At 36.6% G+C, this 12512-nt stretch overlaps 1 long non-coding RNA gene across 1 annotated transcript; it reads right to left on the bottom strand.

Annotated features, from left to right (window-relative positions):
• Nucleotides 1-8730: 8730 nt before the first annotated feature.
• On the bottom strand, nucleotides 8731-10573 carry LOC134201432 (uncharacterized). The gene is made up of 2 exons (XR_009976723.1): nucleotides 10214-10573; nucleotides 8731-9880 (listed from the first exon to the last, which is right to left on the bottom strand). It is a non-coding gene; the product is annotated as an uncharacterized LOC134201432 (long non-coding RNA).
• Between the last annotated feature and the right edge of the window lie 1939 nt (nucleotides 10574-12512).

Genomic DNA, 12512 nt, shown 5'->3' with positions numbered 1-12512 from the left:
GGGTAGGGCAGCCGTTGTAACTATACTTGAGACCTTAGAACTTATATCTCAAGGTGGGTGGCGCATTTACGTTGTGGATGTCTATGGGCTCCAGTAATCACTTAACACCAGGTGGGTTGTGAGCTCGTCCACCCATCTAAGCAATAAAAAATAAAAACCTAAATTCATGCGAATTACTCCAACGGGACAATATCGATAAATCATTATTCAGCGTCTTTACCGCGATGGTAAATTCTGTACAGTGAGTTCATTTTTGTTTCTTTTCGCAATTGATTGCTCGCTCTCCGTATTCGTAAGATTGTTGTGATAGGTTCGTGTTGATATCGTAAAAGACTAGGGTATTTACCAGATCTTGCTTGGGATTTTTTTGTGGTACCAAAATGGTACATCCAGCCTTTTTTGCCGCATAGCAGCCATGTATTACGATTTGAATGATGATAACTAATAAATAGTACATTTGGAAATCTGACCTTATGTCTCAAGATTGGTGGCGGCATTCACTTAGTGAGTAACCACATAGCACCAGACGGGCCATGAGCTTGTTCACACATTTAGGCGATTTTAATTTGTATTCTGATAAAAGCTTTTTGGTCCTATGGCATTTTGCTATGGGGCAATGCTGCCGATGTCGAAACGATTTTCATCCTGCAGAAGAGGGCTATTCGTGCTATTTATAATATGCACCCGAAGAAATCCTTGAGGGACAGGCTTAAAAAGAAATCAAAATTCTATCTTTAGCGTCCCATACATTTTTGAAAATTAATTGTACGTGCGTAAAAACATTGAAGAATTCCCCAGAGTCTGCGATTTGCACAATGTGAACACTAGGAACAAACATAGGCTTGCGTTGCCGGCGGCTCGAATTAAGAAAATAAGCAACCCTTTTAGGGGGCTGGGTGTACAACTTTTCAACAAGATCCCACAAAACGTTCAATTACTACCTGTTCATAGATATAAAAAAACTGTCAAGGAACGTTTGTGCAACAAAGCATATTATAAAGTTAAGGATTATTTACTAGATGGCACTACGTGGGAATGAGGCGTTCGCTCCTGGCCTTTTCATTTTTCTTTATTATTATTATTATTTTTAATTGCATTTTTTAACTTGTTTTTTCGTTTATTGTAAATATATTTACTTATTTAAAAAAAAAATTGAGAAAAAACAAAAGAAAAAGAAAGCCCGCTCAGTTTGTTTCGCCGGTTCTTCTCAGGACTGTAGCTTTTTTTGGAACCGGTTGTAGAGTTAGCATTGTTATTTATATTTTAACATTCAACAAGTGTGTTAAACTGACATCTAAGTTGAAATAAATGATTTTGAATTTGAATTTGTAATTTTTACATATAATATGAATACATAAAGAAAGCAATTGTTTTTTTTATATTCACTGCGCTGTCTCTCCAATTGTATGATGCGTATGGTTTTTGGAAGATGTTACGAATTTCATTAGGATGAGTGGGAGATCGAACGGTTTTTTGATGAAATGAGCAGTGATGTGTTTGAAGTATTGTAGAAAAGTACATATTATTAACTTAAGCTAAAAGATATTCATCATTATCTATAGTGAATAAAGTCCAAAGAGCATATTTTTATGTCATATCTATAAATCCCTGTTATATTTATATGAAATAAAAAAAAAATACAATATCGAGAGAAAAAAACAGGGGGAAAGATGAAAGGGTGGTGGTCAAAGATCGAAGTAATTTCTAAAATTGTTCGAATTAATGTCAGACGATATTGACAGTCAGTAAGTAGGCTACAATTTTAACTCTCCAAACACTTCAGAACTGTCTATAATATCAAAATACCTTCAAATAACACAGACAACATAAATTATTTGTTTTTTATAATTTCAATCTTGCCTCGCCGGGGAAAGATTGAACCAGAGGCTCTCAAACGTTTCACTTTACTCAGATAAGATTATATAGAAAATGAAAGATATCAGTCATATCAAATCTTTTATTGTTAATGCCAAGATAATTTTAAGATAATAATTTTTATATATATATATATATATATAAAATAAATAATCGTTTATTTCGGGCCGCCCTAACATATATATACCTACATTAATAAATAAAAAATTGGTAGTAGATCCACGTCTACAGTTCACTGTAACACATACCGTCTCGCAGAAAATCAGCGTGAAGTGGTTAGCTTCTTAGTGGCCGCCATGTTTCGTCTGGTAAGTGAGAGTTCCGGATGCACTTTCCTTTTCCTTAAGGCCGAATGTTGACGTTTGATAGATAGACCGATGTGACGTTGCATTGTTTTAGATGCTGTGATGTTGCGTTTACTAGCGAGTGTCTGGTGGTATTTCCCCTTTCTTTAAGTTCCTACTTACTCCCATTCCTATGAACCCTGTTCTTATACAACGCACAAGTAACACTCATGTTGTTTCTTGTGTCTATGGGTAGCGGTGAAATCACTTAACCATCAGGTGACCCGCTTGCTCTTTTTTCCTCTCTTATAATATACAAAAATATTTTATTTATTGCTTAGATGGGTGGACGAGCTCACAGCCCACCTGTTGTTAAGTGGTTACTGGAGCCCATAGACCTCCACAACGTAAATGTGCCACCCGCCTTGAGGTATAAGTTCTAAGGTCTCAGTATAGTTACAACGGCTACCCCACCCTTCAAACCGAAACGCATTACTGCTTCACGACAGAAATAGGCAAGGCGGTGGTACCCACCCGCGCGGACTCACAACAGATCCTACCACAACTAATTACGCAAATTATAATTTTGCGGGTTTCATTTTTATTACACGATGTTATTCCTTCACCGTGGAAGTCAATCGTGAACATTTGTTGAGTACATATTTCATTAGAAGAATGAAATTAACATAAAAACCTAGTAGCTGAAATTGTGCCGCTGACAATTTATATAATGGCTGTAACAAAAGAAAATATTTTTTCGAGTACATTTTGAGAACATTAGACCATTAGTATGACTTTTGAAAAACGGGCAAGATGGAAACTTATATATGTTTATCATAACCCCGTCAATTATTGGCTGGTAAAGACGGAATGTTACAATAAATCCTAAAACACAAAATGTAACGATATTTAGACATAGCAACATAACTACCAGTTAAAAATAATAAGTATGTATACAAATAAAAAATGTGACTGACAGCTGATGTGAAACATCGACATTATTTTGTAAAAGTAATATGCAGAAAAGAACAGATTGTGATAGAAACTAAATATGTCATAATGATAAAATATGCATGGCGACGTGTCGCCACGGCATGCGTCGCCACGCCAGAAATCGGTTTTACGTGCGGCTATAGATGTTTCACATCAAAAACTCGTACCTACCTACCTCGTAAATGAAGTTACACGACACCGGGTAAGCTTAAAACACCCGACTTGCTCGCGTAAAATTCATAGCGTAGATATTCCCTTATAACACACAACCAATCCCTCAAAAGGACAAGCGCCGATTGAGGTGTGGGACGTAACAAAATGCATGTCTTATGAATGTTGCCTGCATTGGATAAATTACACAAAATCTGTCTTTATTGATGCCTTTTTGTGTTACCCCGTTTTTCATCTTCCCCCCACTCACCCTAAATGTTTGTTAAAAATAATGAAACAAAGATAGTACTAATTAGTAATTAATTAATTAAGCGGAACATAATTTTTTGGAAAAACCGAGTACCTATTTCTAGTTTATAATAGTTTATTGTATGTAGTTCACAAAAGAGCTTGTAGTTACGATCTAACGGAGTTAATCTAGTTTAGTTGCTGGAGCAGATCTAAATTAATTTGGATTGAGTAAAAAGGCTCCCTTAAACAATTTAGAGCTAATTTTCAAAATAAAAAATTATTCAATGGAAAAATAAAATGGCCGCCAGTAATCGTCAAGGGGGTCGGAGTTTGAACGATTCTAACACACACGCGATAGTCGGTACGATGACGCGGCCGCGGGTGGACCGCACTATCATTCCACAATGCGACCGACCACCACCACTTGAGCTCGGAACGAGTCCACAATCCCGCAGCCCATAAGCATATTGACGTACCAAACTAAATCGGACAGAGACACGGCCGCGGCAAAAACTACACGCACACAGAAAGAGGCAAGGGGTAGTATATTGGACGCGTAAAATTCGAAAATATACGTATGTAGGTACATGGTTGCGTTATTTCTCTCCTCTATGCGCCACAGAGATGGCGTGCGCAGTTGTGTATTATACAAATGATTTCACGATTAATGTTTCCGGTCGATTCTGCTTATTCAGTTTTGAGCATATTAGAATAGGAAAACTTAAAATTTTAAAACAATCATATTTTGTTCTTTGCGCCCCAACAAAGTCGGGTACTCGTTCTCTTTAGTCCCCTGTAGTACAAATGCGGTTTATTTTTAAATGACAAAGTAAGGTGATGCTTTCATTTCTTTCAATAGGTCGGGGAGACGAAATCTATATGCGAAATGAAAATACCGGTATAAGTTTAGCGAAAAGTTAATTGACTTGAAATTAGACGTAGGACCTCATGAGTGCGCGCGGGTAGGTACCGCCACCCTGCCAATTCTGCCATGAAGCAGTTACGCGTTTCAGTTTGCAGGGTGGGGCAGCCGTTGTAACTATACTGAGACCTTAGAACTTGTATCTCAAGGTGGGTGGCGCATTTACGGTTGTGGATGTCTATGGGCTCCAGTAACCACTTAACACCAGGTGGGCTGTGAGCTCGTCCACGCATCTAAGCAATAAAAAAAAAAAAAGGTATTAAAAAAATACTGTTTGTCTTGTGACTTCTATTACGCTTTAATAGGCTCACAGTACCTTACAATGGTCTTTAATTATGTTCTCATATCCTTACGGATACATCAGATCCAATAACCTCTGCCTTAGACGCCTTCAGCTCTAACACTAGGCGCAGGCTTAGAAACCCCGGTAACCGTACTCGTCGAACTCGGCAAAGAGTTCGACGTGCGACCTAACCTACACATCAGCCCAATGAGTTTCTCGCCGGATCTTCTTAGCGGGTCGCGATTCCGATCCGGTGGTAGATTCATTCACGTAGTAGCTACTCTTGAGTTGTTAGGTTTCCTTTGGAGGCGCTCGGGCAGCTATTAGCTAATCCGACCCCTCCTGGCTGAGCCTTTGCTGTCGCCCACCTGTCCTGGTGAAATTGGAGAGGCCTCTGGGAAACCAGTAATCAATCAATCATAAAAAAAAAGTTCTATAATAAGGATTCGAAAGTATTAGGTATTCCTTATTTAAGTAACCCTATTAATGAGAAAAATGTCAGACAAATTCACTTCAAAATTTAATTGATTTTAGCTAACACACACAAACTTATGTTTTTACCCTACCTAATTACCGGTAGCCCAGGGGGCTATTCCGGCTGGGACGGGAAAACTTATAGTTCATTCTGATCAAAGTTAAAAAGTCTGCAAACAAATCAAACCGTCGCTCATCGTAAAATTGTCAGTTCTGATGTCTTCAAAAATACTGTCGATCTGATTCAAAGTTTTAAATAGTGCAATTGTAATGAATAGGAAACAGATCAGAGGCTGACGAAGCAGAGAAATTAAATATTTTTGGGTTAGTTTAGAAAAATCAAGGATCAACCTACTAAATAAGTCTATATGGTTTCTAGGTTTATTTTACATATAAATTGAATCACGAGAAAATGTATTTTTTTTTTTAGGTTGACGCGTAACAAGTTTTGATTCCTTTATTTGTGGATTTTAATTTCTTTACATCAATTCAAAAAGAAATATTAACAAAAACTAAACGTACTATGAGATACATAATCATCTTCATGACCTTCTTCGGGTGTACTCAACTAATTCAAACTACTTTTACTGTTTAATTTGGGGTTTATTATTTTGACCGTATTGTTTCTGACATCTCGAAATGAGCCCTGTGAGCTCGTCCACCAGTCAACGTGGAGCCAGAATAGCCCCTCGAGGCTACACTCAGACATATTATGTGGGCAAAAAAATGTAATCGCAAATCCTGAATTCTTTTTTTTTTATGTTTGTTTGATTTCGATGAAAATTGTATAATAATAAATCATTTACGGTCATCTGGCCCCAATTTAGGATTCCCTGTGTTATGTGGATAGCCACCAGAGACTGAGAAACATACTTAAGTACATATTATGTTTAAATATGTATGTACTTTAAATAGATAATAAATACTCCGACAAAGAGAAGATCTAAAAGAAAAGAATCGAACAATTACTAGTTTTCGTGGTCACCGATGTTACGATGAACATCAAATCGTCCACAAACGAAAAACTCAGGCCGCATTATGTAATTCGTGGTTAGTATTATTAACGTACATATATATGCCTAGGTGATTTTTAGTGTTCTCAATATATCACGTCCGCGTCGGTTGCAGAGTGTCACGCGCGTCGCACACACACACACACACACAACGGTCAACACGCACACTTACAGACCGCGTCATCGTCAAGCTCCACGAACTGTACCGACATTAAAAAACAAATGAAAAAAAAAACAGAAAATCGTTTTTTTTTCCTTAAAATATTTTTTTGTTCTTTAAATCACGAATCGTCTTGCTTTAGAGTTAACAATGTTCTAGACTATTCTAGAAGACAGTCCGTATGACTTATATGAACAATGTTTAAAATTACAGATTTTTCTTCTTAATGTTCGTAATTGCAAAGGACAGTTTTTTTATTAAAAATTTATTTTAAATAAAATATTTTTTATTGTTTTTTTATTTTTGGTTGCCAGAACACATCAACAACGCAAATGCCGGCACCAACTTCGAGAAATGAGTTCTAACGGATGCCCTACCCTTCAAACCGAAACGCATTACTGCTTCACGACAGAAACAGGCAGGGCGGCGGTACCTACCCGTGCGGTCTCACAACACATTCTACCACCAGTAATTACGCAAATTATAATTTTGCGGGTCTGATTATTATTAGACGATTTTATTCCTTCACCGTGGAAGTCGATCGTGAACATTTGTTAAGTATCGCTTAGTCGCATCATTAAGTTGCATCGCTTGATACGACTGCACCGGACGTCCTTTAAGTTACGACGACTTCAGGACTTATGAGTCCCAGTTATGTAGTGCAAGGGCTATCCCGCCCTTCAAATCGGAACACGTTGCTGCTTCGCTTCTGGAATAGGTAAGATGGGATCACGTATACGTGACTTACAAGATGCCCTTTTCATATTTCATATACGTTTAGATTACTAACAGCGAAGTGTAACCGAATTTTACAAGTGGAAACTTAATTCAATTTTAATGTAATAACGTTCGGCGAGCCGCATAAAGAACATTTTCAATGAGGCTTATTTTTGTTAATTGTGCATATTTGGTATTTTTCTGCACACGGTACCCCCCTTGCAGGCATTTTCAGAAGTGTGAGCGCTGTGTTATTAGTCGGCCTGCACTACCAGGGAGAGGTTTTCACAATTTTGAGTTGGTCGGGCACAATGCGCTCCGTCATTTTCTATGATTAATAGCGATGCATCCGCTTTCGTTCTGTTTTCTCTTGTTTTCAATATCGACTTAACATCAGGTTGGCCGTGAGCTCGGCTGCCCATTTGAAGCGGTAAAAAGTAGTTTAAAAATTAGTTTGATTTACAACGTGGATGTTGGAACCCCATGGAAGAAGTCGTCGTGGCCTAAAGGATAAGACTTCCGGTGCATTCGTATCTTGCGATGCAAAGGTGTTCGGATCCCGCAGGCGGGTACCAACTTTTCTAATGGAATACGTACTTAACAAATTTTCACGATTGACTTCCGCGGTGGAGGAATAACATCGTGTAATCAAATCAAACCTGCTAAATTATAATTTGCGTAATTACTTGTGGTAGAACTTCTTGTGAGTCCGCACGGGTCGCACGAGTCCGCACCACCACCCTGCCCATTTCTGCCGTAAAGCAGTAATGCGTTTCGCTTTGAAGGGTGGGGCGGCCGTTGTATCTATACTGAGACCTAAGAACTCATATATCAAGCTGGGTGGCGGCATTTACGCTGTAGATGTCTATGGGCTCCGGTAACCACTTAACACCAGATGGGCTGTGAGCTCGTCCGTCCTTCTATGCAATAAAAAAAGCTGCTCATTTGAAGTAGTAAAAAGCAGTTTAAAAATTAGTTACACCCAGAACGTGGATGTTGGATACCCTTTCGTCGGCTTTTATGGACAGTGGACTATCCCCTCGGCCTCCTCTCCTGCGTTGCGCTACAATTTTAATGGTCCGACTTAATCTAATGGTTATGAGATTTCGAAAAATGGTAACGTTTTTCGAGTTACATTTTTACTGGTGTTAGGACGTTTATATTGACTTTGGCGTTGTTATTGTCTTTGAATTGACGTTTGACGTTGAATTAATAAATAAACATTGTCAAAAGAACAGAAAAAATACATTCTTAGCTACTCACTTAATTCTTAGTGAATATCTGTGACCTTGCTCGTTCACGAATCCCGCTATAGAAAGTAGAGTATTAAATACACTTGACATTGGCGAAATCTAAAAGGAAACGCCATAAACCTAAGAGATAGATAGATAGATAAAATGCATTCATTAAGTAAGGAACAATTCTTCGCTACAACGATGACAAAGAGTCCTTTATTTGAACTTCTATTACGTAGTAAACTGTAGTAAGTTATTTTATACATATTTTTATAATTATACAAAAATTAAATCTACAACTTTCGTTACGAATATAGTCTGTTGTTTGGTCACTAAAACTACGAGAATAATATAAAATAATACTATTCGTAATTACAACAAACAGTTTGAAGACATTTTATTTATTTGTTTAGTTAATAATCATATTTTTTTATCGGAAACACTAATAATGAATAAAAAAATCAATATAGTAGTTAGTTTAGTAACTGATTAATTACAGTTTAATTTTTTTTCTAAAATAAATTAGTTGTTTAAATATTGTAAATATTTAGGTCGAGTTGCCCTAAAAGGTAAGATTCCCGGTGTACACGTATCGATGGATATGACTATGCCGGTCTTCAAATTCCGCAGATAGGTAACAATTTTTGTAATGGTTTGATTACTTGACTTACTTAACGAAAGTTAATGTTCACGAAAAACTTCCACGGTGAAGTAGTAACTGATCTTATTGCTTTATCATGGAATAATATTATTGTTGATAACATCTGTAATCGACAATTTTGACTTGTGGTAGGGCGTCTCGTGGGCCCGCACGTGTAGGTACCACCATCTTGAATGTTTCTGCCGTGAAGCAGTAATGCGTTTCGGCTTGAAGGGTGCGGCAGCCGCTGTACTACAAAACTAAGTCTTAATACCGATGTAACAAGGTGGGTTGCGGCATTTACGGGTACTTACGTATTAATGCCACCGCGCCAAAAATTTCATGGTTAGCAATAGTAAAATTGCTCGTGTTTTGGTAATAAAATTGCATAAATATTCGAAAAATATGGAAAAGCGAATCAGAGCACTCCACTTTCCACCTGGTCTTGTCTGTCCTACCCCTGGCGTGTATATAAAAACCGGAGGCGCGGAGGGAGTGCGGAAGGGCTGCTCTTGCCGCAGCGCCGGAGATAAGGCGGATTCAAACTTAAGCTCAAAAATCAGCAAACAATAAGAAAACCAAAAGATAGGCTATTACATAAAAACATAAATATTGCTTTTTATCGGCTTTTTAATAGAATTTTTGCCGCGGTCTCGTTAATACGTAAGTACCCATTTATGTTATTGATGTCTATGAGTTCCCATAACCACTTAGCACCAGATGGGCCGTCAGCAGGTACACCAAAAAAAAAATCGTGTAAAAATATACAAACACAATTAGACATAGACGACAATCTTAGGATGAGTTGCGGTAGTCATGTTGTTGTCTATGGACTCCTATAATCGCTTCACAACAAGAGAGGTCGTGAGCTCGTCCATCGCGCTGTGAAATGAAAAAAAAAAATATTAATAAGGGAAACGCCCACTCTCAATGTGTGCTGGGCCCAAGATGGACATCAAAATTACTATAAAACTGGACTGATTCAAAATCTTAAATGTATTGGATATCTAAAAAATATATTGAAATTGACGGCACTATTATAAAAAATATAATAAAAATAAAAAAGTTTTGTTTTGAGGTTAATTTTCTATATAAATAAGTGTCAGATTGTGAGATACTTTAAGAACTTTTCTTTTCTTAATGTTTAAGATGTTCCTAATGTATTTTTATCCAATTGTAGTTTGTAGTTATTCGGGTATAAAAACACACACATACTTCTTTAAATATCTATATTTTTTTCATCTTCATACACAATTAGTAAATCATCTAAAAATAGCACAAGAATACACGGTTTTAAATCTCGGTCAAGTTAAATCACAATTCACACAATGTTTTTCAGTCGTAGTACGAAACGTTATTGATAAAAGTAAAATAAATCGAAGAAAAATCAAAACACAACAATTTTGAACGCAAGCACAACACAAGCAGCAAGCAAGCGAAGCGAAGTGTCAGTCAGTCAGTTTTTTTTAAGGGATTTGATGACCTGGTAACTAAGACCTTTAGGTCAAGTCTTATTTTAATGATACACGTAACTTGTTTATATGAAAATGATATTATGAAATGAAATGAAGTTGATTATTATGAAACATGGCATGAAGTGAAATGAAAACGAAATGAAATGAAATGAGATGAGATGATATGGGATGAAATATAATCTCAGTAAAATGGTGGTCATTTATTGAGATTTTTTCAGTGGACTTTTTAGAAGATGCCGAGAAGTTACGTTCAGTGGCTTTGTTTCATTTTCCCACATTTGTGCACTTACACAGATAGGTACTAAACAGTTAATAAACCACCGTTATTACACATTTAAACCTGAAGAAACACTAATTAGACAAAATAAAATAAATCACACAACTTCACTCCTCGCGTTCCCGCCAAAAAGTCTCAGTCAGTCAGATTAAATTCAGTGTTGTCAGTATAAAGAAAAATAATTACATGAAATTCATATATCAATTATTTTTTTATAAAATCGATAATTGATTTAATTCTTAATCTTTTTTTTACGAGTACACATTATTTTTTATTTTTTATGTTTTTTTTAGTTGAATATATTTAAATAACAATACTAGTAAAGTTTTTTTTTATTGCTTAGATAGGTGAACGAGCTCACAGCCACCCTGGTGTAAAGTGGTTACTGGAGCCCACAGACATCTACAACGTAAATGCGCCACCCATCTTGAGATATAAGTTCTAAGGTCTCAAGTATAGTTACAAGTTGAAGTCCAGTGGGTATGACTTTGATGTTATTTTATGTGTTTATAATCCATTAAAATCGATTGATTAATGATAATACTTAAAATGATTTATTTATATGTTTTATTTATATACTAAAATAAAATATAAAATGTTTACTTAATACGTAAAAAGTTTTGATGCTGGCAATATTTTTCCCGCAAAAATAAAAAAAACCTTGGTTTTTTCAATACAGTTACTTTTTTTAAACTACTTATTGTAAACTGTAGTGACGCTTATTTGGAAGAAAGTAAATGCATATTTATTTATGAAAAAATTAATGCACTATATAAGTATTTTTTTTTCTAATCTATTGTCCGCTTTGGGCTTGAAATGGGCATCCCCTTTAGTTATCTCTTTCTTCACAATTGTTAATACAATTCTAACTAGATGGCAGCACTGTTACCGCAATTGTGCCGTCGTATACGCCGCTTTAACCGTTACCAAAATATTTTAAACATCATCTATGAATGTAAATTGATAAAAGGTAATATAAATAGAGATTATGTTAATCAAGCAGTATACAGAATTTTCGAAGATTGAATCCAATCTATGCGATTCGAACCGCGGATCGATTCAACTCCATGATAAATTGAACCGCGGAGTAAGCATTGTGATATTATTATGTAGTGTAATGTTAAAAACACATCATCTCGGACACTCCTGATCTACTAACGGTGCTTTTAAGTACCACATGCACCGGTAATCGTGCTCGTCGAACCCGTCGCTTGCGACGAATGGCTCGGCGAGTAAATTAACCCGCAGACACAGCCCACTGAGTTTCTCGCCGGATCTTCTCAGTGGATCGCGTTTCCGATCCGGTGGTAGATTCTGCGAAGCATTGCTCTTGCTAGGGTTCGTGTTAGCAACATCGTCAGGTTTGAGCCCCGTAAGCTCACCTACTAGCCCAGTGACGCTGATATGGTATCTTTATACTCTAGACCATCAGACTAGGTAGAAAAAAAATTGGGTTTGAATCCGTGAAGAATTCGTGTTTGTTTTATTTTCCTTCGTATCTTCACTACACCGTTCTAAAAGAGTTTGTAGATAGGTAGGTATATAATTTCCAAAATACGTAAAACGAAATTGTAATTTCGGTTATTCACAGAATCCTTTAATCAATTACCAAACAGGGCACAATATGAATGCCGATAATTCTGAGTCATAAGACTTTCAAATACAATCAAACAATGAGGATATTGTCGGTAGAAGAGTTTCATTTACAACAAATATAGGCAGGGCTTGCACGTCCGATTGTCAGTTATATAGGATTAATCAA

Source organism: Bombyx mori, chromosome 25, assembly GCF_030269925.1.
Source record: "Bombyx mori chromosome 25, ASM3026992v2".
NCBI lineage: Eukaryota > Metazoa > Arthropoda > Insecta > Lepidoptera > Bombycidae > Bombyx > Bombyx mori.
This window is presented reverse-complemented; position numbering and strand designations above follow the sequence as displayed.